The sequence below is a fragment of the Sceloporus undulatus genome, chromosome 1 (genome assembly GCF_019175285.1).
Source record: "Sceloporus undulatus isolate JIND9_A2432 ecotype Alabama chromosome 1, SceUnd_v1.1, whole genome shotgun sequence".
In the NCBI taxonomy this organism is placed as follows: domain Eukaryota; kingdom Metazoa; phylum Chordata; class Lepidosauria; order Squamata; family Phrynosomatidae; genus Sceloporus; species Sceloporus undulatus.
The window spans coordinates 369224170-369239067 of NC_056522.1; the positions used below are offsets into that span (position 1 = coordinate 369224170).

General features: G+C 42.1%; 1 long non-coding RNA gene across 1 annotated transcript in view; it reads left to right on the forward strand.

The window, feature by feature from the left end:
• Nucleotides 1–14898, forward strand: part of LOC121919847 — a 26264-nt gene continuing 11366 nt past the window's right edge. Inside the window, exons 1-2 of the long non-coding RNA XR_006101593.1 lie at nt 1–193; nt 6714–6840. This is a non-coding gene — a long non-coding RNA (uncharacterized LOC121919847). The remainder of the gene's footprint in view (nt 194–6713; nt 6841–14898) is intronic.

A 14898-nucleotide genomic window follows, 5' to 3' on the forward strand; every position in this document is an offset into this window, starting at 1 on the left:
CCGAAAGCGGAAGGTTCCAAGCGCGCGCCGCAATCGGAGGGGGCGGGGCCGGGGAGCAACGGCCGTCGGCTGAGGGAAAGTTCAGTCAACACTAAACCCTCGAAAGAGTGCCTCTGAGCGCGTGCAGAGTGCCTCGTTCGCCATTACGGCCCCAGCCCACTGACAGAAAAGTGACACCACTTGATCCTATTTTGTAGGGGCCTTCCTGTTTACACAAGCATACTAGAACATAAGAGATTGTGGCTGGACAAACAAATGGCCCAAGTTGTGTGGAGAAATAGTAATAATAATGTCATACCCCCCTTATCCACGGATTTTTTTAATCTACGGATCTATGGCTTGAAAATACATTATTATTATTATTGTTATTGTTATCCCACTTCTCCAGGAGATTGAAGCGGCTAACAGTAAAACATCCATGAAATACAACAATCGCTTCTACCATTGCATCCCAAACCCGCCTTAACCCTTCCATCCACAAGGAAATACAATTAATTTTTTAACAGTTATTAAAACAATTATAAGGGACACCATTTTACTACGCCAATGTATTTAATGGGACTTGAGTATCCACGGATTTTGGTATCCAAGGGTCCTGGAATCAAATCCTAGCAGATACCAAAGGCCCACTATAGCAATAATAATAATACGGTAATGTCAGAAATGACTTGAAGGCACACAACAACAAAAATATTATTTCTCCACACAGCTTGCACCGTTTGATTAACTCCAGTCATATTATGTGTATTATAACATATAATAATATTATATACAGACAGACACATACACACACACACATAATATTTATTATAGAGACGGGAGCCAGCATGGTATGGAGGTTTCACTGTTGGACTAGGACTCTGGGTATTATTATTATTATTTCTCCACACAGCTTGTGCCATTTCAGTCACCATTTGATTAACTCCAGTCTTATGCTCTGTATTACAATATATAATAATACACACACACACACACACACACACACTAGACCCATGGGAGCCAGCGCAGTGTGGTGGTTTCACTGTTGGTCTAGGAGTGTGGATATTGTTATTATTAATATTATTATTATTATTTCTCCATACAGCTTGCGCCATTTGAGTCGTCATTTGATTAGTTCTAGTCATATTCTCTGTATGACAATATATAATAATATTACACACACACACACCTATATATCATAGAGCCAGGGGAGCCAGTGCTATGTGGTGGTTTCACTGTTGGACTAAGACTCTAGATATTATTAGTAGTAGTAGTATTAGTATTTGTAGTGGTATGATTTCTCCACACAGCTGGTGCCATTAGAGTCACAATTTAACTCCTGATCAGTCACATTCTGTATTATAATATATAATACTATATAGACACACACACACATACACACACAAATATATAATAGAGCGGACTCTGGATATTATTATTATTTCTCCACACAACTTGTGCCTTTTGAGTCACCATTTGATTAACTCCTGTTCAGTCATACTCTCTGTATTAGAGAGAGAGAGAGAGAGAGAGGCAGAGGTATGAGCATTGGACTAGGATTGGATTTGATTCTCATCTTGGTCATGAAAACCCACTGGGTGACCCTTGGGCAAGTCACACTCTCTCAGCCTCAGAGCATGGCAGTGGCAAACTCCCTCTGAAGAAACTTGCCAAGAAGACCCCATGATAGGTTCACCTTAGGGTCACCATAGGTCAGAAACGACTTGAAGGCATACAACAACAACAATAGAGCCGGGTTGGTGTAGTGGTTTGAACACTGGACTATGACTCCGGAGACCTGGGTTAGAATCTCAGTTTGGCCATGGAAACTCACTGGGTGAACTTGGGCAAGTCACATTCTCTCAGCCTCAAAGGATGGCAGTGGCAATTCCCTTTTGAAGAAACGTGTCGAGAAAGGGCTGTCATAAGTCAGAAACAACTTGAAGGCACACAACAACAATATATGATATTATTATTATTATTATTCCTTACCCACTTCTCCCCAAGGATCAAGGCAGGGAACAACAACAGTTAACAAATAAACAACATTGTTAAAACATACATAATTTAAAACGCACATCAATTGAAAAGTGCAAATAAGATGTACACATATTAAAACAATCCATATTTAACATGCAGATTTTAAAAATACAATTTAAAAACCATCTGGATAAGCCTGCCAGAAGAGACTGGTCTTTAATGGTGGTTTAAATTTGGACAGTGTATTCAGCTGTCAATTTTTCCCCCGGCAGGTCATTCCGCAGTCTGAAGAAAAAGCCCTCTGGCTGATAGAAAGTGGCTTAGATGGGTAGTTTTTTTCTTTCTTCTTTCTCTCTGAATATTAAAAGGGGAAGCCACTTGGTGAAACTGGAGGACTGCAGATTCAAGATGTTGAAAATAGAGCACGTTTTCACACAACATTGATGGAAATCTGCCATTCCATATGGCGATTCTCACTGGTTTTCAATTAGAAGAATGGAAATAAGCCATGGTATCTAGGGGGCATCTGTTTGACACAAATCCCTATGGGATTTGGAGTTTTTCAAGGCCTTTAATCTTCTCTGCCAAAGAATGCTGGTGCCTCACAAAACTGCAAATACCAGGATTTTCTATAGGATGGAGCCATGGCAGCTGAAGTAGTGTCAAACTACTTTTTTTTCCCCCTACAGTGTAGATGCCTCACATCTTCAAGTCCTTTCCCACTCATGGTGACGCTAAGACAAACTTATCATGGAGTTTTCTTGGCAAGTTTTTTCAGAGGGGTTTTTGCCATTGCCTTCCCCTGAGGCTGAGAGAGTGTGACTTGCTCAAGGTCCCCCAGTGGTTTTCTATGGCCAAGAGGGGATTCGAACCCTGGTCTCCAGAGTCAGAGCCCAACACTCAAACCACTATGCTGGCCCGTAAAAACAAGAGTTCTTCCCCCTAATTAATTCCCCCCCCCCCCCTCCCAACATGTCTTTCCTGTATACGTTTATATATCCATCTGATATGCAGTCTTTCACTTCTCCTATTCACTTTGCCAAGTGTAACTGTCTTTTTAGTGAATCCTTTCCTCTCATGATATGGTAAAAATATGACAACCTCAGTTTAGTCATCTTGGCTTCTAGGAAAAGTTCAGGCTTGATTTGCTTTAATATCCCTTTATTTGTCTTTTTAGCCAGTTCCCAGTATTCACAGAATTTATCTTCTTCCTACTCAGCTTTTTTCCCCACTATCCATCTTTCATAACCATACATAGAGATGGAGAATAGAGTTGGTCCTCCATGTTCACTGATTTTTTTATACACGGATTCAAGCATCCACAGATTGAAAATTTTCCAAGAAATAATATTCCAAAATGCAAGCCTTGATTTTTCCATTTTATACGGGACACAGTTTTACTATGCCATTGTATTTAATGGGACTTGGGCATCTACAGATTTTTGTATACATGGGGGATCCTGGAACAAACCCTAGTGGATACCAAGGGCCCATTGTACTATGGCATGGGCCATCCTAAGTTTAGTATTCAGCAATATATTTTTACTCTTTGGGATCTTGTCCAGTTCCTTCATAGCTCCTTTCTGAGTCACAGCAATATAATCCAGTTTGAGACTGCTTTAACTGCTGCGTCTCAAAATTAGGGAACTGTGGGAACTGTACTTTTGTGAGACATTGAGGTGCTTTCTGCACCGCCATTTGGGACGTCCTCCAGACGTCCCATTTTAAAAAAGGGGCGTCTCTTATAGACGCCCCTGGGCCTAGTACGGACTCCGTCCGTACAAGATGGCGCCGGCCCTTCTACATGGCCGGCGCCATCTTTGCGTATCGGACGCTGAGCGTCCGTACGCGTCGCGCCGCTTGTGACGTAGCGAGCGTGCCCCTGGAGCCTCGCTACGTTGCAAATGCGACGGAAAAAGAAGCTCCATTTTGGAGCTTCTTTTTCGGTCCGCGCGGGAGTCGGGCCGTGTGAAGGCTCCGACTCCCCCACGGACCTACTGGTGGCGGCGGTCTGTACCCCGCCTGAGTCTTCTCTGTCAGAGAGCTCTGGTGCCACAATAAACTACAGTTCCCAGAATCCCCTAGCACTGAGCCAGGGCAGTTAAAGCAATCTCAAATTGGATTATTTCTGCAATGTGTTTTGGACCATAGCCTTCTGATTTTTTTACTATACAGTTTCCACTCTATTGACAATTGAGCCCAAGTATTTGAAGTTATGCTTAATAAAAATGAACATAATAACAATGTGCTGAAGATGTTCAGTCATAATTCTAGCACTGCTCTGTTATGGATGTTTCAGCATTTATGATACTATATAAATTATATTACATAATTATATATGTTACATAATTAATTAGATTACATAATATTTATATAATACAGTATTGCTTATCATCTGGTAAATGCATGCTTTGTTTTGTTTTCACTTGGGAAATGTGTGCCCCTCCAGAGGATGATCAACTCCTACTCTCATAATCCCTCATCACTAACCAGGCAAATGGGAACTAGAGTTCAGTAGCATCTGGAGGCCCACAGTCCTCCACACTCATGGCTAATAATTGTAAATTGTAAATAATTCTCCAAACATCATGCCAAAGGCACCATCTGCAAGCATAAGCAATGTTCAGCAGGCTTAGAAAAACTGCAAGGCTTCCAGAAATGCAAAACTGTTTAGGAAAAGAACATTTGAGCAGGGAAAGGCTAAAAAAAAACCCCAACAACATTGCAATACAGACCGAGCCTGATCACTCACCACAAAATGTTGATTCATTCCAAGAAAAGCATCTGAAGGAGTAGACAAGTCTACGAAAGCTCATGCTGCCAACTTCTTTCTTTCAGATAGTCTCAAAGGTGCTACAAGATCTCTCCACTTCTATAAGTTAGCTTGTGAAACTGCCTTCACTTGCACAATTATCATCTTCTCTTTCTTGCTTTCCAGTTTTCTATTGACATAAAGGCTTAGTGGCATGAGATCCAGGCCAATTAATTTGGCTAGCTGTGCTGCTCTGTTGAAGAAGAAATAATGAGTTTTGTGGCACTGAAAGCACTAACAAATTTTATTTGGCAAAGCCTTTTGGGCAGTACAGTCCAATTTATCAGAGACATCTTTGTTTTGTCACAGATAAAATGTGTCAGAGTAGGCTATAGGTGTAGAAGTTGTGAAGAAGAATCTGAATGATGGGACAGTAATGTGTCAAATAAGGAGGGAATGCTATGACAGCAAGATGGCAATTGTCAAGGCAAAGGTGGCCAGCAAAGGGGAAAACAAGATTATAGTGCAGAAGAAACACCAGCAACATCTTTCTAACTTTCTGGCTCCTGTTTCTAGCTTACATGTCACCTTTTGCAATCCATATAAATCCAGCTAAATATCAAACACTTCCTTAAACAAACAGCAAGAAAAGAATTTAACCTTATTTGGTTATAGTGGATGAATTCTCATACACAGCTTGGTGAGAAACTAGAAAGACAATTTGATTAGTGTTTCTAGTTTTAACAAGTGTACATAAGAAAGAATGTACAAGTTCTCTCTGAAAGTATACACAAGCAAAATCCACGTCCAAATATCACAAGACTTTGTAAGTGCTAACAAACATTGTGCTTTTAAGCAACAAAAATCTCATTAACATAGAGGAAGAACAAATGATTTTATAACCACAGTTTCTTTGCACAGTTATTCCATATGAACTTGTCACAGTTACATTACTAGCATGCACTCTCTTGTCATACAGTATATTGTTTCTTATAGGAGGAGGCAATGAAAAGGCTAGGTTTTAGGGATTTTCCTACAAAAAAGTAGGAAATGAAATGGAGATAAGAAGGGAAATAGAGCTGAGGGATTTGAAAGGCACATAGCAAGTACATTTCTATACATGGTGGTGATTAGCCTCTGAAATGCTGTAGTGGGTTGAGGACTCCAGGAGACCAGAGTTCAAATCCCCACTCAGCCATGAGGAGAGATGGGAGACCATTAGGTGACCTAGGGCAAGTCACACACTCTTGGTGTGACTCAGAGGAAGGCCATGGCAAATTCACTCTGGACAAATCTTGCTAAGAGCACCTTATAATGGTGTTGCCTTGTTGTTTGTGCACACTGCTCCATCAGAAAGCAAATGTGTCACTATCTCTGACACCCATGAAAAAAAATTTGGTTTTTGGAATATTTCTGAATTTCAGATAAGTTCCAAGCAATGGTGTCTGGCCATGATAAGTAAGCAGGATGTTGATGCTGGAGAGTGGTGGCTGACACAGAGGAAGACCGTTTTTGAGCACTTACAGATATCTTTTTGGGCATCATGGTAACAGGACGCTGCAGGAGAAGGGAATTTGCTCTGCTCCTGTAAGGCAACCTTGATGTTCCTACTATTTGTTTCAAATTTTTCATTTAAAGTGTTCAGACTCATTATCATTGTTGCACAGTCTTACTATTTCGTCTTCTTTGTAAAATCATGCAAGGCATTTGGGTTCAAATGATGCCCTTGTAAATTCCCCTCCTTTCAATAGGTTAATTGTTAATTGTCTGGAGAAGAAAATGAATCTCTTTTACACATGTTCTTTCGTGCATCATCTTTCAATGGGATTGTGCTAAAATTATGGCAAATGACAGATGTATTATGCCTGCCCACCCTCCTTATATAATGTGTTTGTTACTAAATTTATTTGTTGATAGGAATACAAGAGAAATGCTTTCCTATTGAATGCCAAATTTTTCTAATAACTGTTATTCCCCCCCCCCTCTTTTATCTCATTGATAGATTAATGGATCTTTATTAATGCAGGCATAGTATACAGTATATGGAGTTGGAATTTTAAAGTTTTTCACAAGATTATCACCAGTTATCTCAAGCAAAAAAGCTAAATGGGAGGAACAAGAAGCAAGAGGTAAGATTGTTCTTGGAAGCAACTGCTTTTAGCTGAGCATTGCTTTACAAATTTGTTGTGTGCTGACCTCTTGTGGTTAGCATCAATGCAATAAATGAATGAATACCTGACTATTCCGTTGCAAAGATTCTTTTAGAACAGATTGTCTCCCTTATTCGAAATGCTTGGGACCAGAAGCATTTGGGATTTTTTCAGATTTTGTAATATTTGCAAACACACAATCTTGGATATGGGACCCAAGTCTAAATATGAAATTCATTTCACAGAATCATAGAATTGTAGAGTTGGAAGAGACCTCAAGGGCCATCCAGTCCAATCCCATTGCCATGCAGGAAATCCAAATCAAAGCATCCCCAATAGATGGCCATCCAGCCTCTGTTTAAAGACCTCTAAGGAAGGAGACTCCACCACTCTATGAGGAAGAGTGTTCCACTGTTGAACAGCCCTTACTGTCAGGAAGTTCCTCCTAATGTTGAGGCGGAATCTCTTTTCCTGCAGCTTGGATCCATTGTTCCTGGTCCTGTTCTCTGGAGCAGCAGAAAACAAACTTGTTCCCTCCTCAATGTGACACCCCTTCAAATATTTAAACAGGGCTGTCATCCTCTTAATCTTCTTTTCTCCAGGCTAAACATCCCCAGCTCCCTAAGTCATTCCTCATAGGGCATGGTTTCCAGACCTTTCACCATTTTAGTCGCCCTCCTCTGGACACGCTCCAGTTTCTCAATGTCCTTTTTGAATTGTGGTGCCCAGAACTGGACACAGTATTCCAGGTGGGGCCTGACCAGAGCAGAATACAGTGGCACTATTACTTCTCTTGATCTAGACACTATACTTCTATTGATGCAGCCTAAAATAGCATTGGCCTTTTTAGCTGCCGCATCACACTGTTCACTCATGTTCAACTTGTGGTCTACTTGGACTCCTAGATCCCTTTCACACGTAGTTTCATTCAGCCAGGTGTCACCCATCCTATATCTGTGCATTTTATTTTTCTGCCCTAAGTGCAGTACCTTACATTTCTCCGTGTTGAATTTCATTTTGTTAGCTTTGGCCCAGCTTTCAAGTCTATTCAGGTCATTTTGAATTTTGATCCTGTCCTCTGGAGTATTAGCTATTCCTCCTAATTTGGTGTCATCTGCAAATTTGATGAGTATGCCCCAATTCTGTTATCCAAGTCATTGATAAAGATGTTGTATAGCACTGGGCCCAGGACAGAGCCCTGTGGGACCCCACCGGTCACTTCTCTCCAGGATGAAAAGGAGCCATTGTTGAGCACCCTTTGGATTCGGCCGGTCAACCAGTTACAAATCCATGTAACATGGCCCACATTTTACAAGCTTGTTTACAAGAATGTCATGAGGAACCTTGTCAAAGGCCTTACTGAAATCAAGATATACTATATCCACAGCATTCCCTTCATCTACCAAGCTGGTAATTTTATCAAAGAAAGAGATCAGATTTGTCTGGCATGACTTGTTTCTCTGAAACCCGTGTTGACTTTTTGTGATTATGGCATTGCCTTCTAGATGCTCGCAGACTCTCTGTTTAATAATCTGCTCTAGAATCTTTCCTGGTGTTGATGTCAGGCTAACTGGACAATAATTGTTTGGATCCTCTTTTTTCCCCTTTTTGAAGATGGGGACAACGTTTGCCCTCCTCCAGTCTTCTGGGACTTCTCCTGTTCTCCAGGAGTTTTCAAAGATTATTGCCAATGGCTCCGATATTACATTTGCCAGTTCTTTTAATACCTTTGGATGTAGTTCATCTGGTCCTGGAGACTTAAATTCATTTAGATTAACAAGGAATTCCTGTACTATCTCCTTACTTATTCTGAGCTGAAATTCCCCTAATCTGTCCTCTTTCTTTCACATACATCTTATATACATAGCCTGAAGGTAATTTTATACATAATGTTCCAAATATTTTTATGCCTGAAACAAAGGCTGCATCTGCATTGCAGATTTAATGCAGTTTGGCCCTGCTGTAACTGTTGTGACTGAATGCTATGGAATTTGGGGATTTGTAGTTTTGTGAAATATTTAGCCTTCTCTGTCAGAGAGCTCTGGTGCCACAACAAACTACAAATCCCAGAATTCCATAGGATGGAGCCACAACAGCCACAGCAATGTCAAACTGTATTAATTCTGCAGTATTATTCTTTTATTTTGCAGTTTATTTTGGCTGCTGGCAGCCAAAGCTTGTGTACACTGTACCATGAGAAAGCAAAGGTAACAGTAGCTCAGCCTCCCATGAAAAAACTTTTGGATTTTGGAGCATTTTGGAATTCTAGATAAGGGAGACTCCATCTGAATTTATTTTAGCGGAACATTAGTTCATGCATCATAACAACAATTTTTTAAAAGCTAGCACTGAGTGGATTATGGAATATTTTATGACCTAAATAAACATTCCTGTTTATTGAGGGTCAATGTTAGCACTGTGATTAGGCTGATGTTAAACTTACTCTCCTTGTATTATTTGATCTCCAAAACCATTCTAATCCTACTGACAAACAATTCGGTTCTTTGCATCATGGTTTGCTGAAGAACAGCATGGGTCATTTTCTGCCCTGATATGTTTCTTTGACTTGGATCAAAACAAAAAGTATCCCAAAGGCAACAAGCAGTTGATGGGGGGTGGGTGGGGGGGATTTGTCCCTACTGCTTTTTTTGTTTGTGAAAAGAAAATTCTAAAACTTGACAAGTGGCTGAAAATTAAGGATGTTGTTTGCAACTGTACAAGTAACAATGCTGCAGAACACTGATTTCGATCTAGTCCATGCACTTCTCCTGATGCACGATGTTGAATAAATAAAGATACAGATCACCCTAAATATAGAAAACAATGGTCATGATCTGGTTCTCTTGATTAGAGTCTGGGAAATGGAGAAGTGTAGCACTGCCTGGACACCACAATAGTAATAATAACACAAAGGACAGGACTGAATCTTGCCAAGAAAACTCTGTGATGGACCCTCTGTGCCTTGATACTCTGCTTGGGATTCTGGCATCTATTAGAATTACTCTTTAGTATCACCATAACATCCTTGTTGTTTCCCTCCCCTTTAATTTTTATCCAGATGCTCTCCACCTGGCTGCCAGTATTGATGTCCTGGATCTCTTCACTGGTGTAAATATCTCTGACATATAGGCCCCATACAGACAGGCCAAAATAAAGCTGCTTCGGGTCACTTTGGAGGTATGCTGTTTCAATGATGCACGTGTCTTAAGAGTCTGGAAGCTGCACCAAAGCTGTGCTCCAGTTCTTAGGACTGGGACGTGGCTTTGGTGCAGCTTCCGGACTCTTAGGATGCATGCATCATTGAAACAACATACCTCCAAAGTGACCCGAAGCAGCTTTATTTTGGCCTGTCTGTATGGGGCCATCGTGCTATTCCTCCTCTTTTCCTGTTTGACCTATTTCTCTTTAAAAGGTTATACCCCTCTATTTCTACATTCCACTTATGAGACTCATCCCACCCGGCGTCAGTGATGCCTATTATATCATATTTGCTTTGTTGTACTAGGAGTTTGAGTTCATCTTGCTTATTTCCCATGCTCTGTGCATTAATCGCAGACCATGGGTCCTCTTTACTTGCTGCCTGTGCAAGTTTTTTGGCCTCCCACTGTTGGGTCCTTGCACTATTTGTCTTATTTCCTCTATGTCAGTTTGACTATTTTCTCTATCCCTTTCACCTTCCATGATATTGTCTCCCTCCCCCATGTAACTCAGTTTAAAGCCCTTCTGATCAAATTCTTGAGCCTGTTGGCAAAAACATTTCTTCTAACTGGCGTGAGATGCAACCCATCCCTTGCCAGAACCCCTCCCCTCATAAACTGCAGCCCATCTGTGGAGCCAGTTATTCACCTGTGCTGTTTTCCTCTCCCGTGCCCTTCAACTGGCAGAAGAGATGAGATGACAACTTGTGCATCCATTTCTTTCAGCTTCCTACCAAGCACCTCGTAATCTCTTCTGATGTTCTGAAGGCTGTGTCTTGCAGTATCATTGGTTCCCACATGGACCAAAAGGAAGGGGTATAGGTCACTAGGCTTGACCAGTCTTGTCAGCCTCTCTGTCACATCACGGATCTTTGCCCCGGGGAGACAACACACCTCTTGAGACATCTTGTCAGGCCTACAAATCACTGCTTCTGTATCCCTCAGCAAGGAGTCCCCCACTACGACCACACGCCTCCTCTGAGGCTTAGCAGCGACTGTTCCCTCGGGTGGGACTCTCAGGCTCCCCTGCTCTGTCCCTGAAGTCTATCTATGCTGCTCTTCTTCATCCTCCCTGGTAAGGGAAAGAGCTTCAAATCAATTCTCTAGCTGCAAGCTTCCAGAACTATACCTTCTTGGCCTACTTTTATGTGTGACATTCCTCCAGCTGTCTGCCTCCTGTGTATGTGAAGTGACCTCCTCTGCCCCAACAACTTCCTCTGTGTGGTCCCTGTCCAAGACCGTCGGTTCCGTTTTGTCCAGGAAATCCTCTTTCTCCTTAATATGCTGAAGTGTAGCTACTCTGGACTCCAGCTGCTGTACTTTCTCCAAGAGTGCTATCAACTTGCACTTGGTGCATGTGAAGTTCTCCACATCTGTAGGCAAGAAGGCAAGCATCCTGCAAGTGTTGCAGGTGACTGCAGCAGTTCCCTCAGTGTCCATACTGAGAAGTCTTTAAGTAATTACTGAAACAGGACTGTGGGCTTCCTCCTCAAAAAATCCTCCGGTAAACACCAATGTTAAGGCCCCTGATGACCTGACCTTTTTACCAATGTCTGGCAATGAGCTCAATCAACTCAGCCTCTGCTGTAGTTCTCCTTGGATGAAAAAAATTGCTCTGGAAAGGCTCTGGAAGGAGTGATATAGAGCTAGTCTTCTAGCTCCGCCCCCTAGTGACCCACAGATGTGACTCACAGAAGCTCCACCCCCTCAGCAACAAGCACACTCTCCTAAAGGTTTTTTTAAAAATTCAAACACTCACCACTCAAAATAGCTGCCCAGCGACTTCTCTCCTTCTCCTCTCTGTGGCAGGAACTACTCTGGAAAGGCTCTGGGAGGAGTTATATAGAGCTACTGTAGTCTGCTAGCTCTGCCCCCTAGTGACTCACAGGTGAGTGTTTTTTGTGGGGTTTTCAGGCTATGTGGACGTGTTCTGAAAGAGTTTCTTTCTGACGTTTTGCCAACATCTGTGGCTGGCATTCTCTGAAGATGCTGGTGAAACATGAGGAATAAACTCTTCCAGAACACGGCCACATAGACCGAAAAACCCACAAAAAACTATGGATGCCATCTGTGAAAGTCTTTGACTTCACATAGGTGAGTGTGCTTGTTCCTGAGCAGGGCTTCTGTTGAATCACTGGGGGACAGAGCTAGCAGCCTAGCCCTTTATAGTTGCTGCCAAAGGCTTGCAGGCTCAGTCCCTGCACAAGGTGAAGAAGGAGAACTGTGGCTGGGAGCCCATTTTGACTGGGTGAGGGTTTTTTTCAAACTTGAGTAAGTGTGCTTGTTCCTGAGGTAGTGTGGCTTCTGTGAGTCACTGGGGGGCAGAGCTAACAGCCTAGCTCTTTCTGTCTGGTGCCAGAGGCTTTGAGTACTGTGTACTGTTGTGTGAGTGGGTGCTTCCACTTACTGCTTGACAGATTCACATGACAGGACTTTCTCTGCAGCAGCACCCCAACTGTGACATTTCCTCCCAGGGGAATCTGTCTCTGTCACTTCTGAGTTTCAGCAAGCAGTGAAAACTGTGCTATTTAACTTGGCCTTTGGGTTTTAAAGTGAGACCTGTCTGCTATGCTCGTTTTTAAATGGCTTGTCTGGTTTTACATGTTTTTTTTAAAAGAGGTACAGAGTGTTTGGTTTCTAGTTACTTATTTAATGTTTTTAAAGTATTTTTATTCATTGTGCATTGCCTCATGGGGCCTAGTATAAATATAAATTGGAAATATAGCATGGACAATCTTAAACTGGCTGTTCAATTATATATCCTTGCATTTCAGGGTCTTGTCCAGTTCTTTCATAGCGGCTCTTCCAAGTCCTAGGTGCGTTACAGACCGCTGAGAAGCAGCGGTCTGGCTCTGCCTCTGCTTGCAGCATCCAGGAACCGCAGCCTTTAAACGGTGCGGCTCCCGGACGCTGCAGAGAAGGAGCGCGGAAATCACGCTTCTTCTCAGGCTCCAGAAGAGGTGCCGCGAGTGCCAAAGGGCTCACTCACGGCGTCACTTCCGGTGTGCCACGTGTGGACGCAGAGCATCCGCTACGTCAAAATGGCGGTGCCCGTATGAACATTTTGTACAGACTGAGTCCGTGATAGGGTAAGGGGCATCTAGAAGATACGCCCCTTTTTCAAACTGGGACGTCCTCAGGACGTCCCTAATGGCAGTTTGTAACCCGCCCTAGTCTTCTGATTTCTTGACCGCAGTATCCAAGTTGATTTATGACTGTGCCAAGTTACATAAAATATATCTTACCAGTCCTTGTGATATCCCTATTATCAGCTTGCACTGTACTAAGAAATATCAGTTTACAGCCCATGTTACATGGCCATGTTCAGCAACCACCCACTTGTTGCAGTTCCAAGCAGGCAGCAAATAGATCTCTCAAATACCTGATTGCCACATTTGGCAATGATACAAGCCTAGACCTTGCACATCAATAAATGCCCCTACAGAATTACCCACAGAGGTCCATTCCCTTCCCTCAAGTAACTTAGCTGGTTAATGTCTTTGCCTAGTGCTAGATACTTCTCCCTGCATCACTGATCTTGCATGATGCAGATACTGCGTTGTTTGTTGAACTCTGAATGTAGAATTCACAGTGTGCATAACTGCTCATAAATTGGCAAGCTTATTATACAGCTCCCTGACAGGTCTCTGAAGGGCTTTGTTTGCACTATATTTCCTCCTAGTCTGGGTGAACTGGAGGGATGGCAGCAGAACACATTTTAAAAATGTTTTATCTGTGTACTGTTTTAACTGACTTTTTAAATTCATCATCTTGGGAGCTCTTGTGGACTTGGAGGCAATATACAAATCGCTTAAAAATAAATAAAGGCCAGGATCCTGTTGGGTAATTACAAATACATAACCTACAGTTAAGCATTCATAGCTGCTACATATTCATAATCCATAGTTTAGGGGTACATAGGGACCATGAAAGTCCTCCAAACTCGACTTACCAGCAAACAGCCACTGGAATTGATGGGGGTCTGTTGCCCTGTCGATGAAGAGGTGACTGCCTGATATTCCCTCCCACCTCCTTTGAGCACTCTGGTGCAAGGGAGGTTTATGAAAAGGGTCCTTTTTTCTGCCTGTTGTGACAGAGTTCACACACAAAAGGGGGTGGGACTGTCAGGTACAGTAACTGCTTCTCACTTGACAGGGGAATGGACCCTGTCAATCCCAGGAACTGCTTACCATTACATCTGGTTTAGAGGGCTCTGGCTGGAATTGATACATCAGACCATAGTTATGATGCTACGTAGTATGCAATGGTCATACAGGATACCACCAAGAACAGATAAAAATGTATTTTTGGCAATATGCTAACCTTACATCAGTGTACAAACCTAGCCCATAAAGCAGGGTATAAATAAAAGTGATGATGATGATGATGATTTCTATCCCCCATGTTTTTCTGTTCCTTTTCTTTGTAATAATACTGTACTTTAAATATCCAATTTCAAAAATACAGAGGACAAAGCCATAGCTGGCTGGTGCCTGAATGGTACTCAGGGGACAGAGAAATACCTCCATTTCTGTATGATTAGTCATTAACAGTTGTTTGTAAATGATTGTTGGCATCTTTCTCTATGGAAATTGTTTTTGTCCTCTTCAAACTACAATATTGTCTCTTTCAGTTGAAACAGAACTATGGAGTTTATCATGCTGGGGCTGATTTCGACATTAAAGACAGATTAAAGCGCATTTAAAGTATCCTGCAAATGAAGTGGAAATGGCAAGTAACTGTGCAAATGATTATCACATGCAATTGCTCAAATGCATTGTCGCTGAAATCCCGAAAGTAAAAATATGTGCATTAATGCTTCCTTGTGACCACTTTAATG